Source organism: Notolepis coatsorum, assembly GCF_963971535.1.
Source record: "Notolepis coatsorum genome assembly, chromosome: 5".
Taxonomy (NCBI): Eukaryota; Metazoa; Chordata; class Actinopteri; order Aulopiformes; family Paralepididae; genus Notolepis; species Notolepis coatsorum.
In genome coordinates, this window is record NC_140169.1 from 47,906,134 (window position 1) to 47,921,925 (window position 15,792).

Consider the following 15,792-nt stretch of genomic DNA (forward strand, 5'->3'; position numbering starts at 1 on the left):
GCTATTCAACTGGCGGCCCGCGGGCCAGATCCGGCCCGCGGGATGATTCTGACCGGCCCGCCAAAGATTACATGATAATAAAAAAATATATATATATTTTTTTTCTTTTCATGTCAACGTTAACACGCACAATTGAGCCAAAAGTCACTCAATTAATGACAGATTTCATTGATAAATTGAGGGAAAACTTTGCAAGTCGATTTGATGAATTTGACATGTCCAGAGAATTGATGCATTTTGTGAGCAACCCATTTGCCAATGTAGCTGCTATTTCCACAAAAGGACAAGAGTTCCTTGCATCACTTCACATTGATGAAGGTCTCCTGCAACTTGAAATAATTGACATGCAAGCATCGTCTGCTCTGAAGCAGGCACTTGAGAATGAATCCACCACAACATTTTGGATAAAGTGTATTCATGTCAAGACATTCCCCAAAATAAAAACGCTGGCAATATCTGTGCTAACAATGTTTGGCTCAACATACACCTGTGAATCCAGTTTCTCTCACATGAATGCCATTAAAACAAGCAACCATGCCTCCTTGACAAATGAGCATTTGCATCACTGTTTGCGGGTAGCCCTCACTTCCTATGAACCCTCTTTCTCTGCCATTGCCCAGTCAAAGAAGTGCAATCTCTCTCATTAGATGTGTGTATGTAGGCTAGGCCTGTCTGCCCCCCACCCCCCTGATGTTTGAGAGTTAAGAGTGGACAATAAGTGCTAATAAGATGCTGTGATTTGCTGTTGTTGCACAGACATGAAGCACTTTTTCATAAGCTCAGCTGCACTATAAATGTGTTTTTTTGTTCAAGTGTTGATGTTAGAATGTTCAGATGCACATCATGCACTTGTTTGTTTTTTATTTTATTTTTATATTGAAATGTTGAAGAGGAGATGTTGCAGTTGTTGCACAGTCATAAATTAAGCACTTTTTGCAGGAGATGTTGCAGATGTGGCACATAAATGAAGCACTTTTTTTTTAAATGTATACTACTTTTGCAATGTAGTTAAAGGGGAACTATCTTATAAATGGCCTTTTTCAGTGTTTAGCATTGTTTCCTAGCTATGTGGACTTATATTAATATGATCTATGTCTCTAATTCTCATATTGGCGCATTCTTCCAATTCTCCTCTCACAATATTCACCCTCACTGAACTGAGTCATCTGAAAATGTGCTGATTTGTGATGTCAGAGAGACACCGCTGCATGATAATCAGCTGAGTTTCCACACAGTTCCCACTGTGGTTGGAGCCCAGGCTCAAAACGGCTTAAGATCTTGAGGTAGAAAAATGCTGTTTTTGAGTACTTGATTAGAAATACAAAACAATGAATTAAAAAAAAAAAATTACAGAGGTGTTCCATAAACCCACAGGAATTGTGTAAAAGTGCCCAAATAGTGAAAGAAATAGTAAAATAGTTCCCCTTTAAATAAAAGTTGTGAAAATGTGGTTGCGTGTTGTGTCAAGTGTACATATATTCATAGCACGGGGAGGCGCCGTGGCAGTCCGGCCCCTGGCCCCTTGGGTTTCTGACAATGTGGCCCCCTGAACAATTTTGTTGAATAGCCCTGCTCTACTGTCTTTAACTATGAATGAACACAACACTCTAACTTACCATCTTTAGATAATAAAGTACTCAACCTCTACTGTCTTTAACTATGAATGAACACAACACTAACTCACCATCTTTAGATAATAAAGTACTCAACCTCTACTGTCTTTAACTATGAATGAACACAACACTCTAACTTACCATCTTTAGATAATAAAGTACTCAACCTCTACTGTCTTTAACTATGAATGAACACAACACTCTAACTTACCATCTTTAGATAATAAAGTACTCAACCTCTACTGTCTTTAATCATGAATGAACACAACACTCTAACTTACCATCTTTAGATAATAAAGTATTCAAACTCTACTGTCTTTAACTATGAATGAACACAACACTCTAACTCACCATCTTTAGATAATAAAGTACTCAACCTCTACTGTCTTTAACTATGAATGAACACAACACTCTAACTCACCATCTTTAGATAATAAAGTACTCAACCTCTACTGTCTTTAACTATGAATGAACACAACATTCTAACTCACCATCTTTAGATAATAAAGTACTCAATCTCTACTGTCTTTAACTATGAATGAACACAACACTCTAACTTACCATCTTTAGATAATAAAGTACTCAACCTCTACTGTCTTTAACTATGAATGAACACAACACTAACTCACCATCTTTAGATAATAACGTACTCAACCTCTACTGTCTTTAACTATGAATGAACACAACACTCTAACTTACCATCTTTAGATAATAAAGTACTCAACCTCTACTGTCTTTAACTATGAATGAACACAACACTCTAACTTACCATCTTTAGATAATAACGTACTCAACCTCTACTGTCTTTAACTATGAATGAACACAACACTCTAACTTGCCATCTTTAGATAATAACCTACTCATCCTCTACTGTCTTTAACTATGAATGAACACAACACTCTAACTCACCATCTTTAGATAATAACGTACTCAACCTCTACTGTCTTTAACTATGAATGAACACAACACTCTAACTCACCATCTTTAGATAATAACGTACTCAACCTCTACTGTCTTTAACTATGAATGAACACAACACTCTAACTCACCATCTTTAGATAATAAAGTACTCAACCTCTACTGTCTTTAACTATGAATGAACACAACACTCTAACTCACCATCTTTAGATAATAAAGTACTCAACCTCTACTGTCTTTAACTATGAATGAACACAACACTCTAACTCACCATCTTTAGATAATAAAGTACTCAACCTCTACTGTCTTTAACTATGAATGAACACAACACTCTAACTTACCATCTTTAGATAATAAAGTACTCAACCTCTACTGTCTTTAACTATGAATGAACACAACACTCTAACTCACCATCTTTAGATAATAAAGTACTCAACCTATACGGTCTTTAACTATGAATTAACACAACACTCTAACTTACCATCTTTAGATAATAAAGTACTCAACCTCTACTGTCTTTAACTATGAATGAACACAACACTCTAACTTACCATCTTTAGATAATAAAGTACTCAACCTCTACTGACTTTAACTTTAACTACTTATCTGAAGATGGTAAGTTAATGTGTGATGCCTGAATTTCCCAAGGGGATCAATAAAGGAATATACTGCTGTTATCGCCCCCCTAGTTGTTTAGGATTTTCTTGGTCACTTCCTCACTTCGCATAATTTTCTCAGCTCTTGTGGGATTGGAAGCCACTCACACTCTCTCTTCTCTCCCTCCCTCTCCCCCTCTTCTCTCTCTCTCTCCCCCCCTCTTCTCTCTCCTCTCTATATCCCTCTTCTCTCTCTCCCCCCTCTTCTCTCCACCCCTCTCTCCCCCCCCTCTTCTCTCTCCTCTATCTCCTCTTCTCTCTCTCCCTCCCCCTCTCCCCCTCTCTCCCTCCCTCTCTCCCCCCTCTTCTCTCTATCCTCTCCCCCTCTTCTCTCTCTCCCCCTCATCTCTCTCTCTTCCTCTCCCCCTTTCCTCCCCCCTCTTCTCTCTCCCTCCCTCCCCCCCTCTTCTCTCTCCCCCTCATCTCTCTTTCTCTCTCTCCCCCTTTCCTCCCCCCCTCTATCTCTCCCTCTCCCCCTCTTCTCTCTCCCCTCTTCTATCTCTCTCCCCCTCTTCTATCTCTCCCCCCCCTCTTCTCTCTCCCCTCCCCCCTCTCTCTCCCCCTCCCTCTTTCCCCCCTCTCCTCTCCCCCTCCCCCCTCTCTCTCTCCCCTCATCTCTATCCTCTCTCTCTCGCTCTCTCCCCCTCATCTCTATCCTCTCTCTCTCTCCCCCTCCCTCTCTCCTCCCCTCCCCCCTCACCCCTCTCCTCTCCCCCTCCCTCTTCTCTCTCCCCCTCCCACCCTCTGCCCCTCCCCAGGACTGAGCGCGATGCCACCAGCTGGTCGTCAGACAGGCTGAAGGAGCTGCTGGTTGGTCTGCAGGTGGAGGGCCTGAGGGGCGCTGTGAGGTGACGGAGGTCCCCACCCTGGAGGGGAAGCCTCCGCCAACAACCGCAAGGGCAAACTCATCTACTTCTACGAGTGGGTGCTGCGAGCTTCGTGGCTGGGTGAGTGTCGTCACGCGTGTCGCGTACACGGTTAACCACATGTGCACCGGGCAAAGCGATTTATTATACTCTATACTTATAGCGCATGCATGATTATGTTTATGTTTATTAAAAGGTTCCCCATTAGAGATGGAGACACATGGAAGAGCTTCTAGTCGTCCTGGGGTCCTGGACAAAACAAATACAATACAAATGGTCAACAAAAAATGCTGCATACATAAAAAAAATTTATACAAATTCACATTATAAAATCTTAACATTCCAGTCAAACAAGAAAAAAGATAAAATGCACAGATAACAGTTACACAGGGAACAAAATAACTACACGCCATTCACCAAATGCGTCTGGCGACTAAAAATAATAGTCTGCCCACCAGCTGGCGTGTAGTTCATATCGATACTCTTATTTTGAAAATCCTGTGCGGGTCTCATTGCCGCCCCAAGCGCAGCTCCAGTCATAATATCTGGGCTCCGGCAGCTAGCAACGTTCAGGTTCATATGATACTCTTATTTCGAAAAACCTAGCAACTCCGCGAGTCATATGATATCCGCCCACTCCGTGTTGTTTCTTGAAAACAGAGCAGCATGCCTGTTTTTGAGTTCCAGCTGAGAGGTAGGAGCTGGAAAACATAACGGTTCCATAGCCTGAAGTCTTATGTAGTACAGGTCTGGTCCAACGTTTATAACAATCCCACGGAAAATGTGTGTTTTTTGTAATGTGTGTACCGGCTTTAATTCGGCATGATTATCCAACATGGCCGTCCGCTTCCATTGATTCCGAGGCTCTAGTCACAACAAAGGACTTCTTCGACCTCGTTCTCGTTGCGATCAGCCTTCGCATGGGACAGCCCTGGCCCCTGGCCCCTGACTCTCTCTCTCTCTCATGGGACAGCCCTGGCCCCTGGCCCCTGACTCTCTCTCTCTCTCTCATGGGACAGCCCTGGCCCCTGGCCCCTGACTCTCTCTCTCTCTCTCATGGGACAGCCCTGGCCCCTGGCTCCAGATCAGCCTTCGCATGGGACAGCCCTGGCCCTGGCCCCTGACTCTCTCTCTCTCTCTCATGGGACAGCCCTGGCCCCTGGCTCCAGATCAGCCTTCGCATGGGACAGCCCTGGCCCCTGACTCTCTCTCTCTCTCTCATGGGACAGCCCTGGCCCCTGGCTCCAGATCAGCCTTCGCGTGGGACAGCCCCCTGGCTCCAGAATTTCATTCTAACACACAAAAAATATATTTCTATTTCTAATACTACTCTGTGAACCACTGTTCTCAGAAAACCCAGCACCTGTGAGGTTTTGGGGCCCAAACTATGAGTCCCATGTTAATTTAGAGATTGATGTTTGTCTCTCTCTCTCTGCCTCGCTCTCTCTCTCTCTGCCTCGCTCTATCTCTCTCTGCCTCGCTCTCTCTCTCTGCCTCGCTCTCTCTCTGCCTCTCTCTCTCTCTGCCTCGCTCTCTGCCTCGCTCTCTGCCGTCGCTCTCTGCGCTCTGCTCTCTCTCTGCCTCGCTCTCTCTCTGCTCTCCTCGCTCTCTCTCTCTGCCCTCTCTCTCTCTCTGCCTCTCTCTCTCTCTGCTCTCTCTCTCTCTCTCGCTCTCTCTCTGCCTCGCTCTCTCTCTCTCCCTCTGCTCGTCTCTCTCTGCTCTTCTCTCTCTGCCTCTCTCTCTCTGCTCGCTCTCCTCTCTCTCTCTCTATCTCTCTCTCTCTGCCTCTCTCTATCTCTCTCTGCTTCGCTCTCTCTCTACCTCTCTCTCTACCTCTCTCTCTGCCTCTCTCTCTCTCTGCCTCTCTCTCGCTCTCTCTCTCCCTCTCTCTATGCCTCGCTCTCTCTCTATCTGACTCTCTCTCTCTGCCTTGCTCTCTCTCTCTGACTCTCTCTCTCCCCCCTCTCTCTCTGCCCTCGCTCTCTGACTCTCTCTCTGACTCTCTGTCTCTCTCTCTCTGACTCTCTCTCTCTGCCTCGCTCTCTCTCTCTGACTCTCTCTCTGCCTCTCTCTCTCTCTGCCTCGCTCTCTGCCTCGCTCTCTCTCTCTCTGCCTCGCTCTCTCTCTCTCTGCCTCGCTCTCTCTCTCTCTGCCTCGCTCTCTCTCTGCCTCGCTCTCTCTCTCTCTGCCTCGCTCTCTCTGCCTCGCTCTCTCTCTCTGCCTCGCTCTCTCTCTCTCTCTCTCTCTGCCTTTCTCTCTCTCTCTGCCTCTCTCTCTCTGCCTCGCTCTCGCTCTCTCTGCCTCGCTCTCTCTCTCTCTCTCTATCTGCCTCTCTCTCTCTCTCTGCCTCTCGCTCTCTGCCTCGCTCTCTCTCTATCTCTCTCTCTGCCTCGCTCTCTCTATCTCTCTCTCTGCCTCGCTCTCTCTCTGCCTCTCTCTCTCTACCTCTCTCTCTGCCTCTCTCTCTCTCTGCCTTTCTCTCTCTCTCTCTGCCTCTCTCTCACTCTCTCTCTGTCTGCCTCTCTCTCGCTCTCTCTCTCGCTCTCTCTCTCCCTCTCTCTATGCCTCGCTCTCTCTCTATCTGACTCTCTCTCTCTGCCTTGCTCTCTCTCTCTCTGACTCTCTCTCTCCCCCTCTCTCTCTCTGCCTCGCTCTCTGACTCTCTCTCTGACTCTCTGTCTCTCTCTCTCTGACTCTCTCTCTCTGCCTCGCTCTCTCTCTCTGACTCTCTGTCTCTCTCTCTGCCTCGCTCTCTCTCCCCCTCTCTCTGCCTCGCTCTCTCTCTCTCTCTCTCTCTCTCTCTCTCTCTCTCTCCCTCTCTCTGCCTCGCTCTCTCTCCCTCTCTCTCTCTGCCTCGCTCTCTCTCCCTCTATCTGACTCTCTCCCTCTCTGTCTGTCTCTCTCTCTGACTTTCTTTCTCTCTCTCTCTCTCTCTCTCTCTCTCTCTCTCTCTCTCTCTATCTCTCTCTCTATCTCTCTCTCTCTCTCTCTATCTCTCTCTCTCTATCTCTCTCTCTCTCTCTCTCTCTCTGACTCTCTCCCTCTCTGTCTGTCTCTCTCTCTCTGACTTTCTCTCTGTCTCTCTCTCTCTCTCTCTCTCTCTCTGCCTCGCTCTCTCTCTATCTGACTCTCTCTCTGCCTTGCTCTCTCTCTCTGACTCTCTCTCTCCCCCCTCTCTCTCTCTGCCTCGCTCTCTGACTCTCTCTCTGACTCTCTGTCTCTCTCTCTCTGACTCTCTCTCTCTCTCTGCCTCTCTCTCTGACTCTCTGTCTCTCTCTCTGCCTCGCTCTCTCTCCCCCTCTCTCTGCCTCGCTCTCTCTCTCTCTCTCTCCCTCTCTCTGCCTCGCTCTCTCTCCCTCTCTCTCTCTGCCTCGCTCTCTCTCCCCTCTATCTGACTCTCTCCCTCTCTGTCTGTCTCTCTCTCTCTGACTTTCTCTCTTTATCTCTCTCTCTCTCTCTCTCTCTCTCTCTCTCTCTCTCTCTCTCTCTCTATCTCTCTCTATCTCTCTCTCTCTCTCTCTCTCTCTGACTCTCTCCCTCTCTGTCTGTCTCTCTCTCTCTGACTTTCTCTCTCTCTCTCTCTCTCTCTCTCTCTCTCTCTCTCTCTCTCTCTCTCTCTCTCTCTCTCTCTCTCTCTCTCTCTCTCTCTCTCTCCCCCTCCATCTGCATACAGGAACAACCAAGACTGGTATCAAGTACAAGGGGAACATCGATGTTCCAAACCTCTCAGATGAAAACGACATGGATGACCTGGATGTAAGTATATTATTGTACAGTATATCCATGAATAATAATTTCTTAAATTTATATAGCGCCTTTTAGGAAACCCAAGGCGCTTAACAGAGGGAAGTCAAGCAGAGTCATTGATAAATCTGGTGACGAGGTGAGATTTGAATGAGTCCAGGGATGTAGCGTTGCGGATGTTTGGAGGGAGTGAGTTCAGGTTGGTGGTGGGGATGGAGAGGAGACCGGAGTCCAGAGGGACCGCAGCCTCCGGGGCGGGATGTAGGGATGGAGGGGGTCAGCTAGGTACCGGGGGGCAGGGAGTGAAGGGATGTAGGGATGGAGGAGGTCGGCTAGGTACCAGGGAGTGAAGGGATGTAGGGATGGAGGAGGTCAGCTAGGTACCAGGGAGTGAAGGGATGTAGGGATGGAGGAGGTCAGCTAGGTACCAGGGAGTGAAGGGATGTAGGGATGGAGGGGGTCAGCTAGGTACCAGGGAGTGAAGGGATGTAGGGATGGAGGGGGTCAGCTAGGTACCAGGGAGTGTAGGGATGGAGGGGGTCAGCTAGGTACCAGGGAGTGAAGGGATGTAGGGATGGAGGGGGTCAGCTAGGTACCAGGGAGTGAAGGGATGTAGGGATGGAGGGGGTCAGCTAGGTACCAGGGAGTGAAGGGATGTAGGGATGGAGGGGGTCAGCTAGGTACCAGGGAGTGAAGGGATGTAGGGATGGAGGGGGTCAGCTAGGTACCAGGGAGTGAAGGGATGTAGGGATGGAGGTCAGCTAGGTACCAGGGAGTGAAGGGATGTAGGGATGGAGGAGGTCAGCTAGGTACCAGGGAGTGAAGGGATGTAGGGATGGAGGGGGTCAGCTAGGTACCAGGGAGTGAAGGGATGGAGGGGGTCAGCTAGGTACCAGGGAGTGAAGGGATGTAGGGATGGAGGGGGTCAGCTAGGTACCAGGGAGTGAAGGGATGGAGGGGGTCAGCTAGGTACCAGGGAGTGAAGGGATGTAGGGATGGAGGGGGTCAGCTAGGTACCAGGGAGTGAAGGGATGGAGGGGGTCAGCTAGGTACCAGGGAGTGAAGGGATGTAGGGATGGAGGAGGTCAGCTAGGTACCAGGGAGTGAAGGGATGTAGGGATGGAGGTCAGCTAGGTACCAGGGAGTGAAAGGATGTAGGGATGGAGGGGGTCAGCTAGGTACCAGGGGGTGAAGGGATGTAGGGTTGGAGGAGGTCAGCTAGGTACCGGGGGGCAGGGAGTGTAGGGATGTAGGGATGGAGGAGGTCAGCTAGGTACCGGGGGGCAAGGGAGTGTAGGGATGTAGGGATGGAGGAGGTCAGCTAGGTACCGGGGGGCAAGGGAGTGAAGGGATGTAGGGATGGAGGAGGTCAGCTAGGTACCAGGGAGTGAAGGGATGGAGGGATGGAGGTCAGCTAGGTACCAGGGAGTGAAAGGATGTAGGGATGGAGGGGGTCAGCTAGGTACCAGGGGGTGAAGGGATGTAGGGTTGGAGGAGGTCAGCTAGGTACCGGGGGGCAGGGAGTGTAGGGATGTAGGGATGGAGGAGGTCAGCTAGGTACCGGGGGGCAAGGGAGTGTAGGGATGTAGGGATGGAGGAGGTCAGCTAGGTACCGGGGGGCAAGGGAGTGAAGGGATGTAGGGATGGAGGAGGTCAGCTAGGTACCAGGGAGTGAAGGGATGGAGGGATGGAGGAGGTCAGCTAGGTACCAGGGAGTGAAGGGATGTAGGGATGGAGGGGGTCAGCTAGGTACCAGGGAGTGAAGGGATGGAGGGGGTCAGCTAGGTACCAGGGAGTGAAGGGATGTAGGGATGGAGGAGGTCAGCTAGGTACCAGGGAGTGAAGGGATGTAGGGATGGAGGAGGTCAGCTAGGTACCGGGGAGTGAAGGGATGTAGGGATGGAGGAGGTCAGCTAGGTACCAGGGAGTGAAAGGATGTAGGGATGGAGGGGGTCAGCTAGGTACCAGGGGGTGAAGGGATGTAGGGTTGGAGGAGGTCAGCTAGGTACCGGGGGGCAGGGAGTGTAGGGATGTAGGGATGGAGGAGGTCAGCTAGGTACCGGGGGGCAAGGGAGTGAAGGGATGTAGGGATGGAGGAGGTCAGCTAGGTACCAGGGAGTGAAGGGATGGAGGGATGGACGGGGTCAGATAGGTACCGGGGGGCAGGGAGTGTAGGGATGTAGGGATGGAGGAGGTCAGCTAGGTACCGGGGGGCAAGGGAGTGAAGGGATGTAGGGATGGAGGAGGTCAGCTAGGTACCAGGGAGTGAAGGGATGGAGGGATGGAGGGGGTCAGATAGGTACCGGGGGGTGTAGGGCTTTGTAGGTGATGAGGAGGATCTTGAACATGACTGGAAGCCAGTGGAGGTGGATGACGGTGGGGGTGATGTGGTGCCAGGACTTGGTGGGGATGAGAACCCTGGCAGCAGAGTTCTGGACATACTGCAGCCTGCAAGAACGGAGTGGACGAGTGTCTCTGCTACGGAGTCGGGAGAGATGGCAGGAGTCTGGATATATTTCTGAGGTGGAAAAAAGCAGATTCGGTTATTGTTTTGATGTGAGAATGAAAGGAGAGGGTGGAGTCCAGTATGACACCCAGGCTGCGGACTGGAAGGGTGGATGGAGCAGCCATCAACTTCTAGGAGCAGAGCTCCAACCTTCCGGAGCAGTGACTGCTTGGCCACAACCATGAGCTCTCTCTTCTTGCTGTTGAGTTTCGGTGGCAATGAGGAGGTCGTTGGTGACCTGGGTGACCTTGGTCTGGTGCTGTGGTGACCTGGGTGCTGTGGTGACCTGGGTGACTCAGTCTGGGTGCTGTGGTGACCTGGGTGACTCAGTCTGGGTGCTGTGGTGACCTGGGTGAGGGCCGTCTGGTGCTGTGGTGACCTGGGTGAGGGCCGTCTGGGTGCTGTGGTGACCTGGGTGAGGGCCGTCTGGTGCTGTGGTGACCTGGGTGAGGGCCGTCTGGTGCTGTGGTGACCTGGGTGAGGGCCGTCTGGTGCTGTGGTGACCTGGGTGAGGGCCGTCTGGGTGCTGTGGTGACCTGGGTGAGGGCCGTCTGGTGCTGTGGTGACCTGGGTGAGGGCCGTCTGGTGCTGTGGTGACCTGGGTGAGCTGACCTCTGACCTGTGGTGTTTCCTGAAGCCGGACTGAAAGGGTTCATGGAGCTCACGGTTGGACAGGTGTTGGTGAAGTTGGTCGGCCACTGCTCTTTCCATATATCCATGAATGGCTTGGGTGTAAGTATAGGATAATATAGTGCAGTATATCCATGGATTACCTGGGTGTGTAAGTATAATATATAGTATTAAAAAGTTTCTATTTTATTATTTGTATTACTGAATGAAACTGTAAACAGAGGCCTATTGGGACCCTCTTTGCGCCGCCCATGTGCCTCAAATAGATCCGCTATCAGCTCTATCTTTAATCTTTCAAAATGTTCAGTTGCTATCGCTATTAGCTCTATCTTTAATTTTTCAAAATGTTCAGTTGCTATTGCATGCACTCATCTGTGTTTCACTACACACATGAGTGCATGCTTACCAACTGTTAGTCTGCAACACTACTATCACCAACATCTAAGAAGGGATATCCCCCCTTGAATGGCCCTTCTAAGGTTTCTCTCCTCCACATTGCCTGTGGAGCATTTTTCCCTATTGTTAGGTTTTAGTGAGTTTTTCCTTACCTTCGCGTGGGGTATGTCTGGGAGTGCTTGCATTCTTTCATTTATTTGCATTCATCTAAACATTTTTGGACCTTATGGTGTTCTTGTTCTGTTCTTGACTTATTGTTATGTTTTCTTCTAGACTTGTTTAAAGAAGACCTGTACGGCTCATGGGGACATTAACATGTGTTGTCGGGCCTTATAAATAAATTTGATTTGATTTGATTTTAGATCCTAATGTGAAACACTGTGATTTACCTCACCTTGCTACCTCTCTATCTTCTTTATGCTCGCTTATTCCTGTATTTTTCACTGCTGTGAAGCACTTTGAACTGTAATTTCTGTATGAAAAGTGCTATACAAATAAAGTTATTATTATTATAATATAGTACAGTATATCCATGGATTACCTGGGTGTAAGTATAATGTATAGTACAGTATATCCATGGATGGCAAATCACAACATGTAAATAACAGTTTGGAGTTGTTGGAATGTGTATTTAGTTACTTTTGGCGGTAGGCTAATTGTCCATATGGTATTATTACCGTCATTCTATAAGGTAGCTAGCGTGCTGCAGCTCTCTCTCTCTCTGTACTGCACACAGCGATGAGAAGGCACCTATTCCCCAAGGGGTCAATAAAGGAATATCTTATCTTATGTTCTTGTCTGACTCTGGGGAAGAATTCCTTCTAAATGCAACTGCAAAACTCTTTGCACACAGATGCACCAGATGGAGAACACTGAGCTCTCACACCCGTCTTCCTTTGCTACAGATCACTGCCACTCTTTGCAAAGACGAGCCGAGCACCAACCTGCTGGACCTGATGAGGAGGGAGGGCGTCAAGAAGGTGCGCACGGCTCTGGGACACTACGTGCACCAGCTCCGATCAGGTGAGGCTCGGGGCACGATGACGGCATGAGCACGTGGGCGTGAGGTGAGGCTCGGGGCACGATGACGGCATGAGCACGCAGGCGTGAGGAAACGGTAGCATCCACTGAGTACATGACTTGCCCACTGACCCCCACCAATGTATGCATATATATATATATATATATATATATATATATGACAGGGGTGGCCAACCCGCGGCTTGCGAGCCGCATGCGGCTCTTTGCCCGTCAAAAATAAATCCATCCAAAAAAATAATAATAATAATTTTATGTCACTCATTCCATAAGGACGTATAATAAACATTTAATTTTTTTTTTAAATGGTCCATTTGCATGTTCTTGGTATCTGAATCTAGGGACATATATGGATCAGTGTCAGAAATAGTGTGTCTGTTACTAGGCTTGAGTAAATTGTAATGAACCAAAGGAGAATATCAATTCTATTTAAAAAAAAAAAAATCTTTGACTGTAAATAACACCATGCTAAAATTGACCAGACCTGAAAAATCTAAGCAAATGAATAAAGGGAAGATGATTAAACAGAAGGTTTTGTAGATACAGTACTGAATTCTGCCATCTTTTTTATAATGTAAATTTCTCCACCATTTTTCATCATATTGCAACACCGTTTTTGCAAGACATTCACAGAAAGGTAGAGAAACTAACTGCGTTCTGTTTTATGGCAATAACGTTCAGGTTTGTGGGAGACTTTTGGATGTGCCACTTCCTCCTGTCAATATGTGCCGGTTTTCGACTCAATGCCCTGAGATTTCTATAATCTTATATTTCACTAATAACAGTTAAAATAATTATAATAACAAACGTAATGCTGAAAATATACACTTTTACTGTATATCTCGGGCTTAAGAGGTTAACCCTGTGAGGCCCAAATTAAAAAGACATTAGCAACTTCAGAGGCCAGAGGGTGGGACATATAAACACATTTACTATCAAATAGCATTGTGAGGCTGAACAACAGGACCAATTGACTATACATGTGCTTAAAGGGGAACTATCTTATAAATGGCCTTTTTCAGTGTTTACCATTGTTTCTTAGCTATGTGGACTTATATTAATAGGATCTATGTCTCTAATTCTCATATTGGCGCATTCTTCCAATTCTCCTCTCACAATATTCACCCTCACTGAACTGAGTCATCTGAAAATGTGCTGATTTGTGATGTCAGAGATTTCTCAGCTGCATAATAATGTGGCAGTTGGCACCAGGCCACATAGTGGTTGGAGCCCAGCCTCAAAACGGCTTAAGATCTTGAGGTAGAAAAATGCGGTTTTTGAGTACTTGATTAGAAATACAAAACAATGAATTAAAAAAAAAAAAATTACAGAGGTGTTCCATAAACTCACAGGAATTGTGTAAAAGTGCCCAAATAGTGAAAGAAATAGTAAAATAGTTCCCCTTTAAATTTTTTTAAATAAACATTCTTTTTTTAAATGGCTAAAAGTGATCTTGTAATTTTGCAACCGTGGGTCTCACAGGGTACTTTTAACCCTGTGAGGCCCAAATAAAAAAGACATTAGCAACTTCAGAGGCCAGAGGGTGAGACCTAAACATGAAGGGTGCCGTGACTGAAAAAAAAGGTTGAGAAACGCTGGTATATGGTGTGGCTCTTTGTGGTACCACAGTCATTTTTGTGGCTCTTAGTCTCTGACTGGTTGGCCACCCCTGATATATGAGAGAGAAACAAAACCCATTTAGTAAAATTTTTTATACATCAGTGCTCACATTCATCAAATAAAAACCCAAATAAATACTATGTGCTCCTGTGTGTGTCGGCTACACAGCATACTCGGAGTCTGAAAATGTGCGTTTGTGTGAAATCCCCCAAAATGTCCTTGGAAGTGTCTCCACAAGTAGAGCAGGTGTGGAACCGTGACGGACCTCTTTCGTGTTTCCCGCTTCTAGAGTTCATCCAGGGCATGATCCTGCCCACGGCAGACGGTGTCGGCGCGCCGCAGCCACCCAGGGCACAGAGCGTGGTCAAGGCCGACAGGACCCAGGTAGGTGGGCCTCAACCACCCAGGGCACAGAGCGTGGTCAAGGCCGACAGAACCCAGGTAGGTGGGCCGCAACCACCCAGGGCACAGAGCGCGGTCAAGGTGGACAGAACCCAGGTAGGTGGGCCTCAACCACCCAGGGCACAGAGCGCGGTCAAGGCCGACAGGACCCAGGTAGGTGGGCCTCAACCACCCAGGGCACAGAGCGCGGTCAAGGCGGACAGGACCCAGGTAGGTGGGCCTCAACCACCCAGGGCACAGAGCGTGGTCAAGGCAGACAGGACCCAGGTAGGTGGGCCTCAACCACCCAGGGCACAGAGCGCGGTCAAGGCCGACAGAACCCAGGTAGGTGGGCCGCAACCACCCAGGGCACAGAGCGCGGTCAAGGCGGACAGAACCCAGGTAGGTGGGCCTCAACCACCCAAGACGCAGAGCGCGGTCAAGGCGGACAGGACCCAGGTAGGTGGGCCTCAACCACCCAGGGCACAGAGCGTGGTCAAGGCGGACAGGACCCAGGTAGGTGGGCCTCAACCACCCAGGGCACAGAGCGTGGTCAAGGCGGACAGGACCCAGGTAGGTGGGCCTCAACCACCCAAGACGCAGAGCGTGGTCAAGGCAGACAGGACCCAGGTAGGTGGGCCTCAACCACCCAAGACGCAGAGCGCGGTCAAGGCAGACAGGACCCAGGTAGGTGGGCCTCACTTTGCTCCTTTTGTTCTATATTTATTTCTCATCCCTGAAAAATAACCCGTTCCCTAAAGCAGCTCAGTATTGTACTAGTGTTAACGTACCCGTTCCCTAAAGCAGCTCAGTATTGTACTAGTGTTAACGTACCCGTTCCCTAAAGCAGCTCAGTATTGTACTAGTGTTAACGTACCCGTTCCCTAAAGCAGCTCAGTATTGTACTAGTGTTAACGTACCCGTTCCCTAAAGCAGCTCAGTATTGTACTAGTGTTAACGTACCCGTTCCCTAAAGCAGCTCAGTATTGTACTAGTGTTAACGTACCCGTTCCCTAAAGCAGCTCAGTATTGTACTAGTGTTAACGTACCCGTTCCCTAAAGCAGCTCAGTATTGTACTAGTGTTAACGTACCCGTTCCCTAAAGCAGCTCAGTATTGTACTAGTGTTAACGTACCCGTTCCCTAAAGCAGCTCAGTATTGTACTAGTGTTAACGTACCCGTTCCCTAAAGCAGCTCAGTATTGTACTAGTGTTAACGTACCCGTTCCCTAAAGCAGCTCAGTATTGTACTAGTGTTAACGTACCCGTTCCCTAAAGCAGCTCAGTATTGTACTAGTGTTAACGTACCCGTTCCCTAAAGCAGCTCAGTATTGTACTAGTGTTAACGTACCCGTTCCCTAAAGCAGCTCAGTATTGTACTAGTGTTAACGTACCCGTTCCCTAAAGCAGAACTGCCTACCAAGT

The 15,792-nt window shown here is 48.3% G+C and overlaps 1 pseudogene across 1 annotated transcript in view; it reads left to right on the plus strand.

The window, feature by feature from the left end:
* Window positions 1–15,792, plus strand: part of LOC311228735 (activator of 90 kDa heat shock protein ATPase homolog 1-like) — a 64,247-nt pseudogene that overhangs the window by 31,787 nt on the left and 16,668 nt on the right. Inside the window, exons 3-6 of the transcript XR_014621050.1 lie at window positions 3,946–4,134; window positions 7,727–7,809; window positions 12,235–12,352; window positions 14,277–14,371. The product of XR_014621050.1 is annotated as an activator of 90 kDa heat shock protein ATPase homolog 1-like (transcript). The remainder of the gene's footprint in view (window positions 1–3,945; window positions 4,135–7,726; window positions 7,810–12,234; window positions 12,353–14,276; window positions 14,372–15,792) is intronic.